Genomic DNA, 25,656 nt, shown 5'->3' with positions numbered 1-25,656 from the left:
GCAAAGTTCATTCCAGCTATAGATTAGCCCAAAAGATCATCATTTTATTGTTATTATTAGAGACAAATGACAGGCTTTGTGAGTTGAGTGATATTATCAAACAAACAAACAACGAAAAGAAACACACATCTTTTTTTTTAAATTCTCTAAAACCATAATTCAACCTTCAAAATTTGAAATCATAATAATAATGAGTAAATGATACACACAATAGGATCATCATCATCATCATGGCACACACACACACACACAGAAATAGATATCTTCTTTACAATTTTTTTTTTATAATGTTCAATATACACACACACAAACACATATGCAAATTTTCATTTCCAGTGAAAAAAAAGTTAGGTAGACCAAAAAATGATGCTAATACAGAGTGAATATACGATAAGTAAAGAAAAATTTGTTCGACATAACAATCAACGAGAGAAAAGAACATATCTTTCATAGCATCAAGATATCGAAACAAGTGTTTTGAATGAATCTAATGCCACAACAGGAAAAAAAATCGAAACCCACAAAATGCGGATACAACAATTTTATTCAAAATTTGAATTGAGAAAAAATAAGGTAAGCAATTAAGTTTTTGTTGTGTGTGTGTGTCTGTATTCCGGTTCTAAATATTCAACATATCATCAATGAAAGCATAAATCTGAAAAAAAACATTCGTAATATAAGATAAACTAACTAAATTTGGTCATCATTTCACCCGAAAAAAAAAGAGAGTGAAAAGAGGCCAATTAATAATTGCTAGCATCATGTTTTCTGACAATGTTTATTGAAGATTAAGATCGTCTTCAATTCAAAATTGAAATGGTCGATGGAAAAAAAAGTTTTACAATTATGCAAATAATACAGTAGAACAACAACCGAAACAACAAAAACTAGACTAATAAATTCATAACGATCATTTTGTTTCACAATTTTGAACGCAATTTGCCATATAAGATGATCATAATAATAATTAACCGGCATTAAATTAATTTTTTAGAATTTTTTTTCAAATCGATAAACACAATTAGTCGGAAGCAAAAAATAGATAACATCATGAATTTCCGATTGATTAACTAAATTGTCGAATGGCAAACAACATTCTTATCGATCTTATTGAAATGAACCATACAACCAAACATTATGTAAGAAAAAAAAAGAAGAAAACTAACTGCTAGTGGTCATAGTGATTTGACCTGATGCACACGCATATCACCTGTCATATTTCATTTAAAAAAAACATATGAATCGTGTAAAAATGTAAATGTTTTAATCAAAAAATTATTTGTATACATACTTTGATCGATAAAATTATTATTGTAGGTGTTGTTGTTGTTGTTGTTGTTGTTGTTGAATGCTGATAATGATGATGTACGAGAATTTATTATTATTATTATTTTGATTGGCCAAATTTGTTATTATTATTGTTGTCGATGTTGGTGAAAGTGAAAGGTGAATAAAACATCACATACATAGACAACAACAGAAAAATAATGAATGAAAATCTCCACCTAGAAATAAAGATAATGAAATTATTATTAACAACAGTATTAATTTTTGTTTTTTGACATGGCCAAACATTGTGTTCTATGAAACCGGATATAAAGAATTCATTATTTTAACGAGAAATCAAATAGAATCAATTTGATTTTGTTTTTTTACAGTCTGATTGTTTTGAATAGTCTGTCTAAAAATAACGGAGCAAAACAAGATTTCATTGCCATGTTATTGATTTGAAATATGATTCGTAGTGAAAAAAAAACACAGAAAACCACAAAATAAAAAACATATTACATGGTCATTTGATGATTGATTCAACGGCAGAAATGAAAATGGGAATTTTTTTTTGAAGCAAAAAAAACATTTTGTCCATTTATAATGAAAATTTCAAAGATATAAATTAATTATTGTCTGGAAATAAAACAACATACTATGATTATATGATAGCCATGTAATGATTATCATGTACAAAATGGATCAAAAATAAGTAAGCTTTTCAAACTCTGAATCTTTCTCTGAACGCTATATTGATTCATATTTTATTTATACAAAAAAATACCATTGTTGTTATTGTTGTTACATAGTAACATAGAAAAAAAGTTAAATTCATTCAATGTTTATAAGATGAGAAAGTAGACAAAAAAAATTTCATCATATTTGTTGAACGTAAATGAAAAAAAATAAATAAATATTCCTGTTTGTTTACCTTCATCATCATCATCAATTCATCTATCCAATTCAATACCGAAGATTTTTTGTCATTGTTATTTTGATTAGAAATCATAGACAAATACCAAATACTCTGAGAATATGAGAACATTAGAGAGACCAATATAAAGAATCTATATATGATGAATAATGATTTCCATATATAAACATATTCTTATTATACATTGAATCTGAAAAGAAAGAGTTAAACAGAGTAATGATGGTAAGTTACTTTTTGTTACCCATTCAAATAGATGTTGCATAACGAAAAACAGAACAAAAAAAAACAAAAAATAAGAAAGAGACAATGATTAATAGTGGTCCCATTAATAACATGTTCTGTTTTCTTTCTCTCTTTTGTAGATTCTGAAGAACATGCATCAGCAATAATATGTATCATGGATTGGCACTTACTTCAGACAGCAACAACAACAACAAAAATGGGAAAAAAAAATAAGAATCTATACTTGACTAGCTCGTGTATATGGAAAAATGTTGGACGCGTGTCTTTTACCCAGATTCTTATCACACACAAATACACAGATACTCTTAGATATATGGTTTTTATTCTAATGAAAAACGATGACGACCAATATATTCATGTTGAATATCTGATAAGGGTGAACACACACAAACACACACACACACACAAAGAAATAGTGAAAATTCTATAGATAATAAAATCAAACACTTTGTATATATGTTGTTTGCAGAGAAAAAAATGATGTCAGGTTTGAAGAAGAAAAAAAAATCTCATAAATCTTAAATAATAATATTATTAATCGGTGGTAAAATATATGCGGAAATGAAAAAAAACACACACACCAGATACGATGGTATGCAACAAAAACACCAAAACAAACAAATAATCTATGTGAACCTTCAAATAAAAATTTCCAATCAAATTGAGTGAAAATATAATGAATATTTAGATTTTACGAAGAAAAAATGAACCAAAAGGGGAACTTTCGAGTTGAAATTGTGTCATCATGGCAATCAGAAATGAAAAAAAAAATCATATTGTATATCGATCGAATAATAATATTGTTGCTGTTTTTTTTCGTTGAATCCATTATTTTTTTCTGATGAAATTATGCAAATAAAAACTACCAATTGACTTAACTGAACTATTGGTGACAATTTAAAATGTTTCATTTTATTTTGAAATTTGAAAAAATTTTGTCAGCAAAAAAAAATGGAGAAATGAAGAAAATGATGGAAACTTGCAATAAAGTAACGTAATAAAGTTTTTGGAAAAAAAAAGATTTTTTTTTTTCTGAAAAATTTCGCCTCGATTCATTTATAACGAATGTAATGGAATTTTTTAGTCTACCAAAAAATGAATGATATTCTTCATTTTAATGACTTTCAATGGAATTCAGGTGTTTAAATTCACGAATATATTTATAATTTGGAAATGCTAAATCGATTCATTACTGTAGAATTCAAATTTTTACAAATTCATTCATAATTAGAAGGTTGGGTGAAAACAAAAATTAACCATTGTGAGATAATGATGAAATGGAAAAAATATTGTGAATAACAATCAAAACTAGAAAAAAAAGAGAGATTCGTTTTCATTCATTCTTTCATTCATTATCATTATCAACAACATGACAGACAAACTATTGACAAAAGATTATAAAAGTTGTGAACATCACATCATCAAACAAACAAACAAACAAATGACAAATAATTAGGCTAATTAAAATAGAATGATGATAAAAAGGGATGAAGGAAAAAAGAATAGAATGAAAATAGATAAACAAGAGAAAGAAAGAGATGAATGAGAACAAAAGGTCAGTATCAGAATTCAACGATAGTAGGAAACAAAAACGAAAAGGTAAAAACTATCATAGACCATTCATTCATTCGACCAGAACTGAAAGAATTTTTTTTCACAATTTAGAAATGATAAAATAAAATGAAACTAAAAACGACAAATGAAGATGAATTGAAAGAAGAAAGAAAGAAAAAAAAGATGAAAGTAGAAATTAACAGATAATAAACAAACTCGTAAAATTTTTTTTCCGTTGTTGTCATCGTTAATGTTGTTTTACACTGAACGATGATGACAATTTCTTTCAAAAAAAAACAATTGAGAAATCATGATTGCGAATGAGAGAGAGGTACCTTCTTCTTTTTTGTTACTATTTTTGTGTAAATAAAAATCTGTAATTCATTTATTTCAATTGCTGTATACAGAATAGTATTCAACAAATTTGACTTCAAATAAGAATTTTATTACCACACACACACACAAAAAAAAAGAAACAGGAAAAAATTTGTCATCAAATAATAAGAATATTCTCATTTCGAAGCCATCATTTCAACTGAATTTGATGGCGAAAAGAACATAAATCAAACAAATGATGGTGATGAAGAAAATCAAACTCTTGATGCAAAATTTAAATTTGACTAATAAAACAAAAATAGGAAATAATTATCAACTTTTTTTTCGGTTTTGGCAAGAAAAAATCAAAAAAAAACCTGAAAATAGATTGATGAATCATAATTTTCCTAAATTTTGTTGACAGAATTTCTTTCTAGAATATTAGAACAGGAAAAAAATCAATCAAAACACTTGTTTGACATGTGGTGGCCAAAATTTTCAAAAAATAACGAACCATTTATCCAATTATCCCATACACGGACAATAATCATATGAAAATCTAATTGGGCTTGAAAAAAAACATATGCAGAACAAATCCATTGACGGAACAAGATAATTTTTTATGCAGAAATAAAGAAACAGAAGAAACACTTTACTGGTTGATTGGACATTAATTAGTGATTCCAATTGTGTTCATTGAATAAGATGATGATGATGATATAATTCAATGCATGCATAATGAAATCATTCAAAATAATAAAGTTCATCACCCTAGAGTAGTTTTTGTTTTTGTTTACGAGTAAATTTTTCTTCACTTTCATTCATTCATTCAGATCATCATCGTCTCCATCAAAATTTCTTTCGAATTCTCATCTAGAAACATTTTCCATTTATGTGTGTTTGTGTGTTTGTTGTGTCTATGTGTAAATAATCAAAAACGAGAAAAGAGAAAAGCCAAAAAAGAATTTCTGTCGAGTCAGCATCATATATGAATGAAGCTAAAAAGGAAACCGAATCAAAGAATCATCAAAAAGAATCATGACCAGAAAAAAATACTAATAATATGTAAACGAATCATGAATTGAAAATCGATTATTTATATATGAAATATCATATAAATGTGTGTGTGTTAGTTTTGTTGAATTATTCTGATTGCAAACACACACACAGAATATAAAGAAAAACAAACAAACACAAATGAGAAAAAATATCCAAAAGATTTCTGACTGATATTTTTTTCTTATGGATAATCGATCAAATCAAATGTGTTTTATTCATTGTTTCACAATGATTGTTCGATATATATTGTGTGTTTTCATAATGAAACATTTAGGCCATATCAACGGGAAAAAATAAATTGTGATACATACGTTTTGCTTAAATTTTTTCAGTGATAAAATTTGATGTCGTCATCAATTGTCGTAGGTTGTTTGTTTGTTATTCTGTTTTTGTTTTCTATTTATTTTTTGAATTTGGCTAAAGATGAAACAAAAATAAAGGATGTTTGATCGGTTTGATTGAAACAAAAACAAATATGAATGATATGTGAATCAAACATAGAATTGATAATACACACAAAACGAACACAAACACACGACACACAAACAAAACAAAGATGATGATAATAGTAAAAGGATGTTGGATGATAACGGGAATTTTGTTGCTCGATGCTCTTTACCAATTGATGATATGTATGTGATCAGCAATAAATTCTGTAAAAGAAAGAAAAAGAAAACGAATAAAATTAGACATTTTTTTCTCAACTATGGATTAAACGTGTCACAAAAATAATAACTCTCAGTCAATAAATAAACAAAAATGTAATGTAATAAAATAAAATAAATCAAGATTTGAATGGAATAATTCTTTTGCTTTAAATTTGATTAGATTTTCAATGAAATGATGATGACAAATAAGATTGATTTTCTTTTTGACTGATGAATCAAATTTTTCATGTTTACAATCATCATCATCATCAAGAATCAACAATTCTTTGATTTTGAATGCAAAAATAAGAATTTCTCCAAATCAAATTCACTTCAACAAACATTTTCCAAAAATAAAATGTAATAACAAACGAAAAAGAAAACGAGAACTTTCTTCTTTTTGGGGTGAATTGGGGTTATTTTTCTATGTCGGAATAAATTTTCAAATCAAAGCAAAGCAAAACGAAGAAAGAGAATTGAAAAATAGAATTGAAATGTTTTCCTTATAAATCAATGTTGAATTTAGGTTTTTCATTTTATTCTTTGAATCAATACGAATGATCGACAAATTTTCTTTTTCATTCGTTTGATTCAATTGAAATCCTTTTTTTCCTTTTTTTTAAAGAAAGAAAGGAAAAACAAATTCATTTTTCTTTAAGATTTTTGATAAATAGAACAACAACATAGTAAATGTTCAATAAAAAGTAAAATATAGAAGAAAAAAAATTTTTGTTTGGGATTTGTTTTCATGTTTGCATCATTCTTTCTTTATAAATGACAACAACGAAAAAATGAAAACAAATTCATAACATTATTTGGGTAAATGTACACTGAAAGATATTTGAAAAAATAAACTACGAGAAAAAAAAACAAATTCCAGAATGAAAAATTCAGAAAGCCAAACACAAAACTCAAACAAGGGAAATTGTTAAAAATGGAAATTTTTAGAAAGAATCAACAAAAAAAAGAAAGAATAAATTTCATAGTGATTTTTATTTGTTGAACAAAAAAAAAGCATGAAGTATGTATGAAAGATGGAAAGATTTAAAAATTATAAGCAATTTAGATTCTAAACGCAAAAAAAAATTTTGTTTGAATGTTATTGTAACATTACAACAGGGTGCCCAAATGAAAAAGAGAACGTACAAGAATAAAATAAGACAAATTTAATAATTTCATTATTTTTCTGTTATGAACATGAATAAAATTCATTTTTCTTTCGCTCACTCACTTACTCGCTCACATATCCACTGTGATTTTCAATAACCATAACAATTGTAAACCAAGAATAAGAAGAAAAAAAAATCACATTCAATGCATCTGGAACGTGAATATGATTGAACATGATTAAAATAACAAACAGGACAAGGAAAACATGATGGCAAGAAAAAGGAAAGGAAAGAATTTTCCAAAACACATAAACACACACGAATTTGATATTTGTGTACTCACATGAAATTCAATGTTTGCACATATTGATGTCTAAATATATAAATAAAATATCGATAAACCATTCAATCCTTTTTTTCTACTGCATGTCTAATATAAGTTTGAATGGATCAACCAACAAAAAATAAATAAATAAACTATGACCTTTTAATGTTTTAAGGTCATACATTCAAATCAAAACGAAAATAAAACACAAATGAAGAATATCTAATAATACTTGAATCGATTCAGTTTTTTATTTTCATCAATTTCGAAAGAAAAAAAAAGAGAATTGATGGAAAAAAAATGATTTGAAATGATGATTTGCCATTGGTTCAGCATGGTTGATTTTTTTCCAATCTACAAGATTTTCTATTTTTCTTCTGTTGTTTTTCGTCATTTGTTGCGGTAATATTGGTGTTCGGGTTACAATATTAACGACAACAACAACAACAAAAAAAGCCAATCATGAATATAACAACAGAAAAAAAACAATTGACACAACAAGGCACCCAGGTGTATGGAAGAAATTTATTACCATTTCTTTTTCCCTCTCTCTTTGCTTTCTGACGAATACATCAGATTAAAATTGATAGAAAAAAATAAGTGACCTGTTTTTTTTGAATGCTTTCATATGAATACATAAGAATAATATGAATCTGATAATAAATATAGTATTCGAACACATTACTAATGTCAATCGAGAGTATTATTTCGATCGATTTTATTTTTTGCTATCTATTGATGTATGGAAAAGGGGGTGGTGGTAAATGAATGGTAAAACAAACGATAAAATGAATTGAATTGGAATGATGAAGAAAATCACGAAAGATTTCGTTTCGTTTCGATTTTTTTGTTTTTGTTTTTCGAATATATATGGAAAAAATTACTGCACTGCATCATCATTATATTACAGGCCAACAACAACAATCAAACCATTGAAAAGATCGATGTCAATCAATTTTTTCTTCATTTCATTTCATTTCATCTTTACAACTTTGAAAACAATCAGGACACACGACTTTCAAACGATAGAATTTTATAACAAATAAAGAGAAAAAAGATTTAGCTCAATTATAAACAAATAAATCTTCATCAAATATGGAAGCAAAATCATTATCATTTCATAAATAAATAAATATGTGTTATCGATGGATTTCGATGTTATTGGTTTTTTTCAATATTTCAAAAAACAAAAATAAAATAACAAAAAGTATTTATTTGTGGCCAATAATTTTTTCATCATCATCATCAAAATAATGATGATGAATAATATTCTGATAAAACTATTATCGTTATCTTGTTTTTTTTTTTCTTGTGGCTTTTTAACTTTTTGACCAATTTTCAAACATATGAAAATATTTACTTAGAATCAAAACAAAAAAAAAGAAAAGTTTTTCAATCCAAAAAACTTTTTTTTGCTGTTGTTTTTTATTGTCATTCGAGTGAATCGATCATCATTCTTCAATCAAATGAAAAGTTTTTCTCTTCTTCTTGTACGTTATAATAGGATGAATGTGTACATTATTATTATTATTTTGAACGAAAAAAAACAAGAACGGGATGCTAAAAGATAAAAACAAAAACAAAAAAAACATCCTTTAAGATGAAAATAATAAATAAGACGAATGATGAAAATAAGCAAAAAAACAACAACAATTGATCGTCATTAAAACAATGTTTTTTTGGGATGTGGACCAAAATAAGGATACGAATCGAAAAGATTTTTTTGATTTCAAATAACGAAAATTGGGCGAAAAAAAATCGATGCCTATTTACACAACAACAACAAAAAAAACATGTACGAAAAAAAGTTGAAATGGAAAATAATTACATCGATTGATAATATCGACGACGATGATGATGACGACAATCATCTCTTCATTCATCGAGATCAACATTATTATTTTCTTTTAACATTTTTTTTATGAAGAAAAAAAATCCCTTTCTTCCAATAAGTGTATGTGTAGGATAAACATTTGAGAAAAAAGTAGATTTCAATTGAAACATTATGATGAGAAGATGAAAATATAAATCGTAATAATGGAGAATAGTTGCACAACAACAACAACAACCACCATCACCAAAATCATCAGCCATCATCTGGCATTTGATGAGATTAATTTTGGACAAAAACGAAATGAAACGAAACGAAACGAAACGAATGAATGAATGAAAAAAGTATAGAATAAAGATCAGAAAATGAAATCATTTTATTGGAAAAAAAATCGACGAATGAAAAGATTAATCAATAATGTTTGTGTGTGTGTGTATTGATATACATCTTATTTTGTTTGTTTGTGTACATGCACTTGAATACTAGAATCAAATTCTTATCTAAAAACACAACATAGTCGATATTGAATATCAAAGAATAGCATTAGTTGGAACCAAGTTTTTCAATCTTAGATTACAAAAAAAAAAAAAGAAAAAATTCCGGTCAATAAAATATTCGGACCAAACTTTAAACGCATTCTGTTTGTATGCAGTTTAGTCACGGTACACAAAACATGTTCATGATGGAACGAAGGAATCAAGAAGAAAAAAATTTGCAATGTAGCAATATTGTTAAAGTATTATTATCATTGGTAAAATGTGAACAAAAATATAAAAAAAAACAACAGACATCATAAATGATTTCAGCGAAGCGAATAAAATTTATGTCATCGAAAAAATGAAAAAAAACAAAACGAAAATAATGCACATTGAAATGAAATATTTTTCATTTTTTTTACCAGGAAAACAAAAATTGTTAAATCGATATCACGATTCTCAAAGATAGTGAATGATGGTAAACCAATTAAAGTTTAATATCATCCAACTGGCAATCATTATCATTTTCATTGGAATATTAAAAAATGAATTATGGGAATTTTCTCTTCTTCTTCTTCTTAATTCAAAATTTGTCCTGTCGATGTGTGAATGTCGATAGAAAAATATTTGCAGTTGTGAAAATTTTCGTTCATTTCTCTCTGTATCGAAATTTGATATGATAATATTTGTCATAATATAAGTAATTGAAAATTGAGCATTCATTTTTTGTTGTTGTTGTTGTTTCAAATGAAAAAATGGTTTCAACAAATGGGTCAAGTAAAGTAGAAGAAGAAAATGTTTTTGACATCTTGGATTAAATTGTCAAATTATTTAACAGGTTTTTTTTTCTCACTCAATTTTTACAAAGAAACATATAGATCAGAGCTGGCCAAACTGCGGCTCGCGAGCCGCATGTGGCTCGCGAGCCACACTTCTATAATTCAAAAATCGAGGGTGAGGAGGGTGAGCTTGGCCACCCCTGATATAGATTATGAACAGAGAAAATTTAGTTTATTTTGTTTGGTAAATCAAATAACAATAATGAAAAAAAAACAATATTAATTAAGTTCATTGTCATCTTCTTCTTCTTCTTCTGCTTTTTTTTACCAGAACAATTCAAATGAGACGATAATCAAAATCAAAATTGAATTGAAATTTAATGAAGTACATCGACAAAATTGTTAACAAACAAACGAACGAACAAAAAAAAACATTTACAATTTCAAAATACCTGTGTGTGTGAGAGAGAGTGTGTATGAAAATCAAAAAAACATAAAATTAATTTAATGACTTAATTATATCATCTGTAGGCTATATTAGAATGAGAAAAAAAAATAACAAAACAACAGAAAAGTTTGTCAAATAACAAAACAATGAAAATAGAATGAGATGAATGATGAAAATATTTCCAGTAGTTAAGATGTTCTCATTGGATAAAATATTTTGTCTGTTTTTTTCGAACCAAATATTAAAAAAATAAATTAAAATTAAAATGTTCCAAACTAATAATAATAACGAAAAAAAAACTAAACTAGTTCACATCTTATTATCACATTATCAATAAGGAGAAGAATGTGTGTGTGTGGCAATGACAGTTGACAAATTGCTAACCGACAATAATAATGACCAAAAGAAAAGAATTGAAATAATAAAAAAATGAAATGATGAATTCATGAATTTACGTTGATGATAATGGTTGAAAACTATACATAAACACACCCATAAACAACAACAAAAGTAATCAACACACACTTTTGTGTGTGTTGATTCTTCAAAGCTTAATATGTGAATGTGGTCTATCATTCACATTTATTTATGTCTGGATGTCTGTATATATAGTCAATCATTTTTTATTTCACATCCATCCATATCATCTACCTATTTATCTATACACATCTATCTTAACCATCCAGCCATAATGACAAACGACAATGAAAAAAATAAAAAATAAAACGATAAATAGCGATAGATAGATAGCGATTGTGTATGGTAATGACAGAAAACAACGACAACCAGACAGAAAAATAAAAATTTCTTTTCACAAAAAAATAGCTGAGAAAAAAATTCTTTATTCGGTCAAGTTTTTTTTGAAAATTCATATCAAAATGAAGGCAAAAAGATGATTTTCTTTCCTTGTCAATCCAATGAGAGCAAAGATATGTAGATATTTGCTTTTTTTACATTACAATTTGCACATTTCAATTCAAACAAACAAAAAAAAATATTATCACATCATCATCTAAAAAGTAATAATATTCAAGAATCAACGATAACGAAAATGATTATGGTCAGAAAAAAAAATAGTCGTCAACAACAGTAACAACAACAACAAAAAACAAAACTTTTAATAAGAATAATGATAATGACGATGGTAATAATAATCGACAGGTAAAGATAACTTATTTATTATTCATTTTTTGTTTTGTTTTGTTCGAAGACAAAAAAGGGGGTTTATAATTCATCACCATCATTCAAAGACATTGTTTTCAAAAGAAAAAAAAATTTTTGGCTTGCTTGTTACGACAAACGCACGCACATTAGTAATGATAATCATTATCTTTGTTGCCATTTGTTGTTCTGATTGATGCATACCGAAGAATAATATGATAGAAACTTAAAGTACCTTCCATAGGTATACATAATCTGAAGATGATCGAAAGTCGTTATATAATAAAGATTAGTTTTTGCGAATTACTATGTGGAAATTTTTTATATCATTTTTTTTATATGGTTAGTTTTTTTTGGTAGAGTGATGATTTAATAACAATGTTTGGCCTGTTGTTGATGACAATAATAAACAGTGTACAGAAGTCAAAAGAATAAATCTAAATGAAGAGACAATTGAAGCACGCAAATCATTAGAAATGAATGAAGCAAAACAAATAAACTTTAAGATTTAAGATGATGAATGAATTCGCGGATATCAATAAAGATATGAACGATGGAAAAAAGAGGAAAAAAACCAGTATTAAAGTTGTGTAATATGATTTTTTTTGAAATAAAATCTTTTATTCAGTTTCATAAATTATTTCCAAACAAAACTATCACATTACAGTGTGTAATTTTCTAAGAAACACGAGTTTTTTTCAAATATAATCAAATTCAAACGGTTTAATATAAATTCCCGGATATAAATTTTCGAGATATAAATTATTTACTCCTTTATTTACATGTGGGTTATATAAAATATCAAGGATGGATAAACATAATCATGTTGATTTGATCAAAAACTTTTTTTTTGTTTTGTTTTCAAAATCATTTGCATAATTTGAATTTAATATTAAATTTGCTTGACCAAACAAGAAATGCGGACAAAATTCCTATGAAATCCAATGGAAGTCATATATTTTGTAATTATCTGTTCATTCATTCGTCTGATCATATGGAGATTTAATTTATTAATGGGTGACATGAGTAAGAAGGAAAAAAAGTTATGTCACACTATATGTCACCGATTTTCTCTTTGAAACTGGAAATGAATTACATTTTGATGATATTTTCAATGAAATTCATGATAGATTTTAATCATTCTATCATGATGTATAGTGAAATCCTATTTCAGATCCAAATCTATGCAAATGAATGAAAATTTTGTTTTTTTAAGATTTTTTTTCAAAAAATCGTTGCTATTTTGAATAACAATGATTCGAAAGAAGAAACTAATTAACAATTCTATAATTTAAATTCAATGAATCAAAAAAAGAAAAAGAAAATCGTTTTGAAATATTAACCAAATGTTCATCACCATTGCCAGATCAAGAAAAAAAAGAACTTGTCTCCGAATGGATGCCTCGACAAAAAAAAAGTAGACAAAAAAAACTTTTTTTTTCTGTCGCTGAAAACTTACATATATAATTATGGAGAATCATTAAATGATTGTTTTTCTTTTTCTTTTGGTTGTTGTAAAAAAATATCCAAGGGGAAAAAATGCTAAAAACTTTGCCATAAGCATAAATTGGTAAATAAACGAAACAGAAACACACACACACACACACACACACTGAAAACGAACAGGCATTAGAATATCCAATTTATAATTTAATCGTCATTTAGACCAATAATTGCGTGAATATGCGTATACGACGTTGTGTGTGTGTGATCGCCATCATCACTATTTCTTTTTTATTATCCTCCTTCTTTAGAAAATGTCTAATTTTTTTATATAACATTAGGCTACATTATATAATGTATAATTGCATAATTGGTCAATAATAAATATGATGATCAAATCTATACTAAATAGGATTTATGTGTGTTTGTGTGCTAAGCATCGATTATCATCATTTAAACTTGAAAAAAAATTTCAACTATGAAACTTATGTCGCCGGTGATGATAATAGAAGATGATGAGGTAACAATATATATTTTTTTTGATATGAAAAAATGGGCAAAAAAACAGGTCAACATAAAATATGGACCAGTAAAGTAATTCATCCATAAGATCTTTTGGATGATAATAATAATCGATTATTATAAAAGATCGTACATCATTTTTTTTTTTTTTTGAAAAAAAATCAAAAATTCCAACGATCATTATTACCAGGTATCGTCATCATCATCATTATCATAAACATAATCGTGGCCGGTGGTTGACGAAATCGTGAAACATATGGCCAGAAAAAAAGAAAAGAAATCGGTCAATCTATTATCAACATCTTCCGGTGGTAGCTTGTATTCGATATGCGTTCGCGTGCTTTATCTGCTTTTTGATAACATAATAATGATGATGATGATGATGATTTACGTACATCAATAAAAAAAAGCTAATAACAACAAATATGTTATTAGTGAATTTAAAATTTTGGTTTTTTTTAGTATCAAAAAAATGAAAAATTTTACATCAAGTCGATTAAATTCATATTAGTCTTGTTCTGATCACAGGTATAGCAGTCAAAAATGATGATGATGATCATAAAAAAAAGGACAAATGATCAGGATTTGTCGATGACCGATCATCATTATTGATGTTCGGTTAAGATATTTATCGAATGATGATGATGATGACAGGTTTTTTTTTGTTTCTATTCATAAATGTAACAAAAAACACCATCATATTTGGCATTTGCAACAAAAACAAACAAACAAACAAAAATTTTACGTGTAAAAACAGAGAGAAAAGAAATATGTAAAAAAAGCGATTCGAATCGATTTTTTGTTTATAATAAAATCCGAAACATTATGTTTTGAAATATATTATTGTGAATACCCGCACATTGATATTTGTTGTATATAATGGTGTATGTGTGTATGGTGATGGCCATTGGGCATCACAAACTTAATTTTATTTATTTTTTCAGAAGAATATATGTTTTTCTTGCTACAAGCCCAAAAGCAACATTTCATTCATTTGGATTTTAAGATGTTAAGATGAAATCGACGTGATAAGAACGAAAAAAAAACATCATCATGATGTTTGGCTCGAGCACAAATGTAGAATTTTTTTCTTTCATTTTTGGTAAAAAGAACGAAGAAGATTCGATTCACATTTCGAAATCGATCAAATCATCATTCGATTGAAATGAAATGGACCGATCGAAGATTTTTTTTTTTTGTATGGAAGAAATAAGAAAAACGAAATGAAAAAAAACAAGGAATGAACAAGAATAAGATAAATGGACTTTTTGATTTTGCTTTAGTTCAAATAAAAAAAAAGCAGAATGAAAAAAAGCGAGAAGCTAAAAACGAAATCAAAATGAGGAATCTGCCCATCTTGATGATGGCGGTGGTGACGACGGCGATGGATAAGTTTGGTCGATATGTATTAGTAAATGGAATGGTCAATCAATAATGTAAGTTTTTTTTTTTGTTTCGGCCCGAAAATTAAACAATAAACGTACAAAACATTATTTTATTTGATTTGTTGATAAACATTATCAACGTTACAAAAGATGTTTACAACGACAATAATGATTTCTATGACCACGATATACAAATTAATTCAAAAAAGAAAAAAGTTTCCGAGAATTTGATCAATAAAGGAATGACAAATGAAAAACTTAATTCATTTTTATCCTCAGATGATATATTCTCAACAAGTTAAAACATGGAAAATCTTTTTTCCGAATAGAATCATTTCTTATGGATATTTAGTCAATAAGAAAATTTATTTATTCGATGACAGTTATAATGATAATGATGATATGGACAAAAACATAATTTTCATAAATATGGAATTATGAATTTTCTTGTTGTTGTTGTTGATGATGTGGTTAGATAATCTTTTTTTTCTCATATCAATTGATGTGAGAGAGCGTAATAAAAAAAAAGAAAGAAAATATTGCGTGCATGAATTTCAGATTGAATCATACAGATTGATGAATGTTATGGGTGAACAACAACAACAAAAAAAAGGTCAAGATTTTTCATTTTTTTCTGATTAATCATCATCATCAACAAATGATGACGACATTTAGTACGATTCGGTTAATAATGAATGACATTATCGGCCAATGGAAAAACAATGGATATTTCATCAACATAATATTCACATAATTTAAAACCAATCTGTTTATCATCATCATCCTGACAATTATTGTCAACATATTTCGTGAATTTTTCATCTTTTTTCGATAGCAAGTCAATTAGAAATTGATTCTTTATCTTTTATCCAAGAAAAAAAGGAAGAATGAATAAAGATCGACAATTTGATCGAATGTGTGAACGGTTAGTTGTCGGTAGCCATATACATAATATACAGAAGTTTTTTCATGGGAAATTTATTTGTTTGACATAGTGGAAACAAAAACAACGACATTTTAATGGTTATAAATGCAAAAAAAAAACCAAAATCAAAACAATCACAGTGATATGTCATAGTTACGAACAACAATGGTAAGACAAGTAAAACAGAAAAAATTTGTCATCAAAGTGTTGATTATCTTTAGGTGAATTTTGCTGTTTTTTTGTTATCCACTCAGTCAAAAGGAAGACATATAACCACTTTGGATAATAATCATTGTTCAAAAATGGAAATTTATTTTTCTTCTGTTTCGTTTCTCTCAACAATCATCCTATTTTTTTGTTTTTTGTTTTTGTTTTTTAATTTTCTACCACCTTAACCGAAACTAACCATTATAAATGTTTGAAATGAAATAAACAGAACATAATTTTTTTTTCTTCTTCTCCTCAAATGAAAATCGGTGTAAATGAGATGAATTAAGGGTGCGTATAAAAAGGAAAAAAAATGACAAAAACAGCAACAAAGTCATGACTAAAACCAACACCCTGATTTGCATAATTTTGTATAATTGCTATAACGGAACCTAAAATCAAAAAAAAAAAAAATTTAACCTGTTGGATTAACACACAAACACACCTGAAGAGTTCATGTGTCACAATTGTCAAATTTCTTCAAACTACACACATATATTTCGTAATAATTGTATAATTGTGGAACAACTTGTTGTTCAAGTTTAATGTCATTGAAATATTTTAAGCAAGAAACAAAAAAAAATTAAGATGATAATTATCATTGCATGTAAGGGGTTTTTTCGGAAAACATAGATATGTTTGTTTGTTTTTTTTTCTACTTCAATCATCTCATCATTGGAAAAAAGAAATGCAATGATGACAATATTTTTATCTTTCAAATATTAAACCGATTGATGACCATTAAATAACAAATCTCCAATCAACAACAACAAAAAATACATTACATACATAGGATATTAATTACAAATTCGTTGATAAACTGAGCAACAACGAGACAACTTTTCAGTCTCGTTTCATCATCATCATCATACAACATTCAATTTAGATAAGAATTTCAAAAATCAGTGAATAAAGTATAAAGTAAAAAAAAAAAAGAAATGACACATTCCAAGTTCTTTCCATTACTATGAACAAACATGATGAAAATCTGGAAAACGACTGAATAAAAGAAGAGAGAAAGAAAAAGAGAGATAGAGGAAGAAAGAATCTAGATTATCCATCGACAACATATAAAACATGTCATGTTTTATTTTCTCTTCCTTTATTTTTTCTTTTTTTTAGGATTCAAGACATCCATTATGGTGATCTTTGAATGAAGAAAACAAAAATGTCAACGTTATTCAAGACCGAACCAAAAAACAAAAACAAAAAACATTCAAGATATAAGACAAATATCTTGTTTTAGGTTTTTTTTTGTTTTGTTTGTTAAAAATAAAAAAAATTCTCTTCAATCTTTTTTTGCTGTTCAAATTGTTTCGAGTTTTGTAATAATAATAATAATAATAAATGACTAAAACACATGGCCACAGATAAAATTTCGATGTATTTAAAAAACTAAACCAGAAAAGAAAAGAAATAAATACGCGATTTATATTTGGATTCATGTTGTTGTTTTTTGTTCGCTACACAATTGACATTTAGCTTGTCAAAAAAATAATATAAAATGCATGTCATTTGATAAAAGTCAATCCCGAAATAAAGGAAATTGTATATTCGGGTGCTTAAGATCAACCGAAGAAAAAAACAACGACAACGACAACAGTACAGATAATACTGTAATATGGACAAATCACCTCAACCACCAAATTGGACATCATGATATGATAAATGAAAGATTAGATCACAAATGGTTGAAATGGCAAAAAGAAATTATGATTATTGTTTACCATCGACCCTAACCCTGAACTATTTCAATTGTCATAAATAACGAATGAATGAAGAAAAAAAATCGGTTGACTTTTATTTCCAAAATGTCAAACATTGAAAATTTTTTGGTGATACATACTTATAGAAATTATTATGATTCGATTATCAAATATGTCACACAAGAAAAAAAAAGACATTCATCATTGGTTAGTAGAAAAAAAAATGGTGAGTGCTCGACATAAAAAAGAAAAAGAAAAATTCATATCACGAATCGGCTAGACTTTTTGAGTGCATCCAAAAAGATATAGATGAACTTATATGTCGTTTGCGATGCAAATATCAAATAAGAAAAAGAAGAAAAAAACATCACCTATCACACATAAGATAAGTATGTATCAATTTTCCCTTGCATCAAGTTTTTCAATTCAATAAACATACCGAAGCAAGAAGAAAAAAAAGATGTTATAGAAACAAAATTACAAATGATATGGCCACAAAATAAATGTGACATGTAAATGGTTTTGAACAAAAAAAGAAAAAGAAAAAGAAATATTAAAAAAAAATATAAAATATGATGAACTATAGAAAATTTGTACAAAGTGAAAAATTGTGATTAATAACCACCACATATCATTTATATTATTGGATACAAATGTAGCTTGCATTTATTTTTTCGTTTTTAAAAAGAAGAAAACATCATCATCATTGAGAAGCATCATTGAAAAATGCCAAAAAAAAGCCGAATAAAGATTGGCCAGAAACGATGTGAGTGATACAAGGTGATATGAGAGATGCTGTGAATGTAAAATGAAACAAAAAAATCATTTTTCAATTAAAATCATCTATGTAAAGATTATTATTGTAAAATTAATTATGATTATCATCGCTAAATGTAATTCATTGATAGAAATGAAAGTAATGAAACGAAACAAAACGAAAGAAAGAAATGAATCTCACTTTCCATATAAAGAGGATATGTCAGAAGAAGAAATTGTACATTATTTTTGTTTTTGAAACATCTTAACATGATAAATGAATGGACTGGAATGAAATGAATACCATTGATCATTTGCCAAACATTAAATTTACATTAATGACATTTTTTTCCCCTGAACAGTTTGATGAAATAATACCAGCATCAAATATGAATTTTTAACTTATTTCAAATTTGAAATTTGAAGTTTGTAATTTTTTAATGAAATAAACATTTTAATTGATTTGTTGTCATCATAATCATGGTAGTATTGAAAGAAAAAGATATTAACAATTTGCTAAATGAAGATGTTTCACAAGCTTTATTTTATTTTATAAATAAATAATGACATCTATGTTGATCATCAAAACAATCCGTAATGCATTCGATGTGATTCATATCAAATTCAACAAACAAACAAACAAAACAGAACAAAGCGATATATTTATGCAAAAAAACATTCTATTCATTCAAAATTATCATTCTTTTCTTTCTTTTTTTTATCCATAATAAAATTCGATATTAAGATGATGAATCAAAAATGATGAATATAAATGGATTATATAAGAGCAGGACGAAAAAAATAGAAAAAAGATTGATGAGAAAAAATAAGAAAGAAGCTTTCGATAATCATATCATATGGCAAAAGAAATGATGAGAGAAGATTCATTGATAATATAAATATGAATATAAACATTAGAAATACATACATATTTTTTTTGATATGGCTAATCTTCTTAACAAGAATGGAAAAAAAAGCTAAAAGAAAAAATACCTCTCTCTCTCTCTTTGTCTTATCCACATAGCAAAAATATCCAGTGCATGTCAAATTATATGATCGATTTTAGTTATAAAACAAAAACAAAAACAAAAAAAGATGCTAAGGAATTCTTGTTATATGAACGAATCGAATAAGAAATATAAAAACAAAAAGTCATATCAATTTTGCTAGAATCTTATGTGGGTGGATGGGTGGTCTTATACTGAAACAAAAACGACTAATTGTTTAGCTATTTTTGAAAGAAAATGAAAATGAAATTTTGCTGTTTTTTGAACAACAAATTCAAACAACAATGAAATGTCATTGAATATAAAAATCATTTAATTATATGTTTTTTTTAAAAAAATGGATGAAAAAAAAGTAATGTAACTTAACATCTGGCAATTTTTTTTTTGGTAAATAAGAGATATCAATGGCCAAAGTAATGCAAAACAAATTAAATGACAAGAAATCAAACGTGTCGAAATGATTGTAAAAATTAATCTATAGATATTTGTGTATGGATTTTAAAATGATTTTTTCTAAAAAATGTGAAATAAATCAGATTAGATCATTTTGCCTGATTCATCTTTATATACACATACAGAAAAAAAAGATAAAAAGAATTTCGTTTTTTTTATGATTATTGTTATTATATCTTATCATTATTTATTGTTGACCACCTTTTTTTTCATCGAAATACCACATGTTTATCGTTAATCATCAATGTCGTCGACGTCGTCGTCGGTGCTTTTTTGTTGTTGTTGTTGGTGGTGGCACAAAAACTCTTAATTCAAAGTTTTATATATTCAATTCATTATCGATCAAATTAAATCTAAATAAAAAACAAATTCCAATGAACATCCATTTTGAATGAGCAATTATTATTATAAAAGAAAAAAAAGAGGATTGTAGATAAGTAAAATAAAACATCCTCAACAGAAATGAATATATTAAAGAAAAAACAAACAACAACAACAGAAAATGACAGATGGCAAATGATGATATCGATTCCAAAAAACAAATAAAATTAAAAGGCAAAAACGAACGAATAAAAGTCCAATCAAACAACCACAACAACAAAAAACTTAAACAATTAATACAAAGGATTTAGATAAAATGAACAAATAATGATAATAATAATAATAAAAAAGTCTGAGAAGAAAAAAAGGTAAATGAAACTTTCAAAAAGATCATCATCATCATCATTATCAGAAATTATAATCATTTCAAGTGTAGGATGCGACAAGATTAGAAAATGTTTTTTTCCTTCTTTTACTCGATTTGGCCTATGTCTGTGAAATGGTATATATTGATCATTATCATCAACACATTCAATTTCATCATCATCAAATGAGATCAGATTGTTGTTGTTTTCAATTCAAATAATAAACATCATAGGTCACCTGGTCGAAATTTGATGATCAAAATGCCAACAAAAAAGTTTATTTTTTGATTTTGATATCGATTCCCATATGATAAGAAAATAAACGCATTTTCTGAAGATGATGATAATCAAAGCAATGAACAAAGTGGATTGGATTGACAAAATAAAAAACATTCGTAGCGAGGCGATAATAATTGACCAATTAAAACGCTCACACACACATGTTGTTCAATGAATAAATGTAACCATTTGTGAAACCGAATGATATGATATGACCTTAATGATGAACCTTCTTTTACATAATCAAAAGGAATGATGATCAAAGAGAAAGGATCTTTCATTAGTGTAAAAGATGAGTGAGAAAATAAAAAAACATAGAAAGATACCGAATATATTTAGTCAATCAATCAACGCAAAAAAAAGTCAAGAGAAAAAAAAACAGCGATGATAATGTACATTATTAATTAACATCTATTTGTGTGTGTGTGTGTGTTTGTGATAATATTCGTCTTTAATCAAAAAAAAAAAAAAATGTGAATGTTGTTGATTAAATCTTGTTACGACACTCATTATCATCATATATATGCAATTTGATGATCAATGATTGACGATATCTGTTTAAAAAAAAGAAGATGAAGAAGACATACAGAAACAGATTCACATACATATATAAAAATCCAGGAGATTATATTTGTTGATATGTGTTGTTCGTTGATGGAAAATGAAATAGAAATTGCCGGCTATCGATATATAAATTACCATAGGCATAGGTATAATGTCAACATCCAAAAAAAAAAAAACATTGACAACCACAACAACAACAACAACAAAAATATTGAACAGGATTTCACCGAAAAAAAAAGAAAAAGATAGAGATTATAATATAGCCAAAAATATATCTTACCACTGAAAATCTTGTTAGTGATTTGGATTTTTTTTTATTTCAAATGAAAAAAAACTAACAAACTTCAAAAATGATTTCAAATTTTTTTTCAGTTCAATCTTATTACTTGCACATCATCATAGTGATTTCATCTTTCTTTTCTTTTTTTTTTTGAACAGCAGCCAAAGTAGCCAAATTTTATGTTTATTCAATTTTAAAAAAGGAAAAAAAATATTAAATTTACAATAACAACAACAACAAAAAAAAAATCAAAGAAGCATGGTGATGAATACACAACAACAACAAAAATAAGCCTGGATATTTTCGACAAAAGTTCCAAGTAAAAGAAAAAAACACTGAGGATCATTGATGTTTTTAAAAAATTTCAAAAAAATTTCGATAAATTCACACACACACACACACACACTGCAAAAAAGCATCAAGAGTTTATTCAATTTTATTCAATCATTTTCTTTAGCTATCGGCATCTTTTGCTATCTTTCACCAATCTATTCGGTCTTGGTTGTTTTTTTTCAATCAACACTAATAATGTTTGAGAATATTTAATTTTTCTTCAGCTTTTTTCTTGTTGTTGCTAACTGAATTAAATTAAATCAAAAAAATTTTGTTTATTTTCAGGAAGCAATCATTTATTTCGATATAAGAATTTGTACAGAAAAAAAAGAGATAGAAAGCTTTCTTTATGTGTAAGAATAGAATTGAAAAAATTCTTAGCATTCAATGAATAGAATGTCAACCAAATATACAATAATGAAACCATTTTTGGCTTTTTTTTTCATCATCAGCTCAGCAAAAAAAAAACATGGAATTAAGGCCAGTGAAAGCTTTTTTTTCCGATGCTAAAACGCTGATGATGTAACCACTACTATGGAAACAAAATACAGATTCTTTTCGATTGGTTTCGAACGATGAAAGAAAACAAAAATAAATCCAAACTAAACTATCCATCGTTTTTTCCCCACAACCATTCTATTCATCTCCTATACGATGAATGAAAAAATTCTTCATTGAAAATTTGTATACGAAATTTTTTTTTTTTTCTGATAATGTAAATATTTATTCAAGAATAAGCTATATGGTATTTTGAAAAACATCGAAAGAAAAAAAAGAGAGTGAGAAAAACAAAACAAAACGAAACAAGAAAAAATCCATCGATAATGGCGGTAGTGATGATGATGATGTGGTGATTTATTCGTTGTTTATATAAAAAGCAAAAAAAATGCTCTGTTTTTAAAAATAAAACAAAAAAATTTTAAAATCTATCAAACTTACATTCAATGTCCAATTTGATATTTGATGTGATATACGATGAAATGATATCATAAATTCAAACACATTACACAAACACACAAGACAGAATCACACATCAACAACAACAATAATATTTCAACAAAACCACAAAGAAGAATAAGATGAAGGAAAAGTAACGTTAAATTTGATGGCTTTCAACAGTTGTCATCGTTTTTTTCCGTTTGTTTTGTTTTGTTTTCAAAACAAAATGTCATTCGGTTGTTTTTGGTTGAATTTAAATTTTGTTTTCACTTTTGTCAAGTGTTAAAATGATCGGATTACAATATAGCAATATCAACAATGAGAACATACACAAACACGCATCAAGATTGAAAATCTGATGGAATACAATTTTTCCAAATTTTTGTTTGGTGATGAAGAAAAAATTCACTAATATTTAAGTGACGATGTTTCGATATTGCAATCCATTTAATTATCATGAAATATGAATGATGATTATGATGGTGGTGGCTTTGCAGAAATCAATAGAAATCTAAAAGTAAAAACAAAAATGGAAAAAAAAATATTTAGAATGAATTTTCAATTAATCATACAGAAGATAAATATAAAAAATGATTATTTTGGTTTAAAAGTTATCAACAAAAAACAAAGTTTGCTATGAAATTTCTCCTCAAACAAAATCATTGAATGATTCACCCAAAATAAAAGCACATTTGAATATTTGACAAAATAACAACAACTACTGTCCCATTTCATTTTGGATTTATTATCATTATCAACTCACTCTGACATGGATAAAAACCATGAATTTGTCATCATTCTATCGACACAATAAAGGGAAAAAATTCAAAATCCAAATGATTTTCACTTTTTATTTGTAACCGCCTACATATAGCAAAAAAAATATCCAATCAAAATCTTTTAAATCCATCAAATAAGTAGCGACAATCATTTTTACTTATCATCATTATCATCAAATCAAATCAAATGAAATGGATAAACAATCATTGATGCAAACAAACAAACGAAAAAAATTTAACCCAAAATAGCAGCTGCTGTTGTTGTTTTTGTTATTGTCGTAATTTTTGAAATCAAAAATCAAAATCAAAAAAAAAATCTTTAAATCAAATTGTTTGGTTGTTTTTGTTTTGTTTTGATTGGTTTGCGCGCCTTGGTTTTATTATCATTGCTTGTTGTTTATATGAAATTTTTCTTTTCATTTGAACAACAAGAAAACAAACTTATGATTATATAAGTCACGTTTTTGTTGTTGTTGTTATTTTCATTCATTCACAATACGATGGTCACTCATTCATTCATTCATTACGATGGACAAAAACAAAAAATTATTAGAATGAAAATAACAATATAAGGGTGTGTTGTTGGTGTATGATGTATCCAACTTGGCTTTACGACGGAAATGAAAACATTTTGATTCTTTTCAAAAAAAAATTTATCCCCTTTCATATTGAATATTGTAAAATTTGAAATGGATGTCAACAAAATTGAAGAATTTTGGATTTTCATTCAATTTAATTTCAATGTAAGAAAAAAAAATTGCATTTTTAATCACGAAGAATGAACAGAACTGTGCTTTATTTCAGTTTATTTTTGTTTTGTTTTGTTTAAGATTCTGATCATTATGATTGGCTAGTTCTTGTATTTGTTCCATTGTGTTTAGATGAAAAGAAATTGAATTCTATTACATTTCAGTTTTTTTTCCAATTCAAACAAAAACAAAAACCAGTAAAAATTTCCAGAATCCAACAATATGATGACACATCTTGCAATGACAGGTCACATTGTATTGTGACAAAACAAAACAAAACGAAAAAGTTCAAATACAATAGAATCTTTGGTGTCAAACGAAATAAAGAGGGTGAGAAAGGGAAAATGAAAATTCTATATTTTGACAACAAAAATAACCATGGCTATTTAGATCAGAATTCTTTGAAAGTTTTCTTTTTTTTTGTTCAAAATGAATTCATCCAGAAACAAACAAACAAACAAAAAATCATGATATTTATGAACATTGAAATAAT

General features: G+C 26.6%; 1 protein-coding gene across 4 annotated transcripts in view; it reads right to left on the bottom strand.

The window, feature by feature from the left end:
• Ten-m (teneurin transmembrane protein Ten-m) overlaps positions 1-23,778 on the bottom strand; it is a 54,129-nt gene extending 30,351 nt beyond the window's left edge. For all 4 annotated transcript variants that reach the window (XM_075821324.1, XM_075821326.1, XM_075821327.1 and 1 more), the window contains exons 1-3: positions 23,636-23,778; positions 5,686-6,027; positions 1,292-1,505 (exon numbers count right to left, since the gene is read on the bottom strand). The gene's annotated coding sequence lies outside the window, so the exon portion shown is untranslated. The remainder of the gene's footprint in view (positions 1-1,291; positions 1,506-5,685; positions 6,028-23,635) is intronic.
• Positions 23,779-25,656: the final 1,878 nt, after the last annotated feature.

This window comes from Dermatophagoides pteronyssinus, unplaced genomic scaffold, assembly GCF_027571235.1.
Source record: "Dermatophagoides pteronyssinus isolate colony J.1.1.1.1 unplaced genomic scaffold, Derpt_VIB-CSIC_2022.12 sq0009, whole genome shotgun sequence".
Classification (NCBI taxonomy): Eukaryota; Metazoa; Arthropoda; class Arachnida; order Sarcoptiformes; family Pyroglyphidae; genus Dermatophagoides; species Dermatophagoides pteronyssinus.
This window is presented reverse-complemented; position numbering and strand designations above follow the sequence as displayed.